Raw genomic sequence first — 1,763 nt, 5'->3', positions numbered from 1 at the left:
ATCAACTAACTTATTATTTCACCAATATATATTATTATCATACAACTTACCAGACATATTGACCCATCTCAGAATCTCACCTTTTAATAAATCAAAACGATAATTAATATATACAGATCATAATAGTTATATCAGGATTAAGAATATAAGTACATTTAATAGTTTAGAAAATATGTTTTGTCAGTCAGTCTAAAACAACTATCTCTACTCGGTCCCGTTCAATACATACAAAATGCACTAGCACAAGAAGTTGGAACTATACCGTTCCCATAATCAAGATAAATTACCTATAATCTTGTGCTACAATCGTACCGATGGCATGTCCAATTTCCATCCTAGATTGTGAACAAAAAACTTTATACTTATAAGAACCGATGATTTAATCATCTGTGTATAAGCTAAAACTCTACACACTAAATCATTTACTATATAAGTAAATAGACACCATAAACGAATATATGATCTATTCAAATTGAGCAAATATTTATTCTATAATAAATATTATTTCTTAACACATGGTTAACAGTATATATCCCAACAGGTTTGACGTGTGTTGTAGCTAGAAGGGAATGGCAGAAGAACATAAGTTGAGGCAAAGAAGAAAGAGAAAAAGAAAAAAAGAAAAGCAAATAAAAATAATTTATAATTAACACGTGGCAAATGGCTATTAGTGAGTAACACACAAATATTTTTGTACAAGTGGTATTGGGTGAAAATGGGTATACATACTATTTTGAAGTTGTGTCGCAAAATTAAAGTATATTTTTGAAAATTCAAGACAAATTTATTTATTAGTGACTTTATTTATTTTCTCTAAAATTAAAGATTTGTCAAATTAGGAAAGAGAGTTGTTTTTTAAACGTAATACAAATAAATCTAAACAAAGCTCGTTTAAGATAAATGCTTTTAAAATATCTTTAGTTGATTACATAAGAATGAAAAAATCAAGGAACCTACTTATTTTCCTAGAAAGTGTTTTTCAAGAAAACGTCAACCGCTTTGATGAGAAACTGGAAAAAATGATCAAACAAGAAGCTAAATCAAATCATGTGGTAATAGCCAGATTTTCCAAAATTCAGAATTTCAAAAGCAATGGAGAGAGTTACGACGACATTGATAGGAATATGCAATAGCCAGCCAGAGTAATTTTAGGATTTCTTACATAGAAATCGCCGCTCGTGATGCCATTGATCGGAATCCTAGATCCGGATTACGACCCGGATGATCAAGAAATCAACATTAACCCGAACCCGTCTGAGGATTCGGATACGGATTCTACGGCTGGTCAAAAGGGTCTCTTTTAATGTTTGATTGGTGAATGAAAAATATTTTTCAAAAAGTATATTTTATTTTTTGCTTGACACTAAAAAAAAATCTCTCTAGGAAAATAATTTATGATCCGAAAATCAACCCCGATAATTGATATAAGATCTGACCCCAACACCAAACTAGGAAAGACCCAGATGATCGTTCCAAATCCGACCCTGAGATCTGACTCAGGACCTAACACAATTTTTTTAAGAAAAAAATATTGACGGGGTCGCTGGGGTGGGGAGGTGGTGGCTGGGGTAGCGGTGAAATAAAAAATGAAAATTTCAAAATTTGAAATATTTTTCAAAAACATTTTTTTTTTGATTGGGGTGGCGCGGGGGTAGGGGGTAGGAGTGGCAGTGACATAAAAAATGAAATTTTTTTAAATGTGAAATATTTTCCAAAAATATTTTTTTCTTAAAAAAAATAAAAATTGACGAGGATGGCCTTGG

General features: G+C 31.4%; 1 protein-coding gene across 3 annotated transcripts in view; it reads right to left on the bottom strand.

Moving 5' to 3' along the window:
* The window catches only part of LOC102587372 (3-hydroxyisobutyryl-CoA hydrolase 1-like), a 14,117-nt gene that overhangs the window by 10,062 nt on the left and 2,292 nt on the right, over positions 1-1,763 (bottom strand). Inside the window, exon 2 of one of the 3 annotated variants that reach the window (XM_015308299.1) lies at positions 288-335. The exons of 1 other annotated variant lie outside the window; for it this stretch is intronic. The gene's annotated coding sequence lies outside the window, so the exon portion shown is untranslated. Of the gene's footprint in view, positions 1-287; positions 336-1,162; positions 1,255-1,763 lie in introns of those variants that run through there. One more of the 3 variants, XM_015308298.1, reaches the window with a different exon arrangement.

Source organism: Solanum tuberosum, unplaced genomic scaffold (assembly GCF_000226075.1).
Source record: "Solanum tuberosum cultivar DM 1-3 516 R44 unplaced genomic scaffold, SolTub_3.0 scf00073, whole genome shotgun sequence".
NCBI classification, from domain to species: domain Eukaryota; kingdom Viridiplantae; phylum Streptophyta; class Magnoliopsida; order Solanales; family Solanaceae; genus Solanum; species Solanum tuberosum.
The sequence above is the reverse complement of the archived record's forward strand: the minus strand, read 5'-3'. Positions and strand labels throughout refer to the sequence as shown.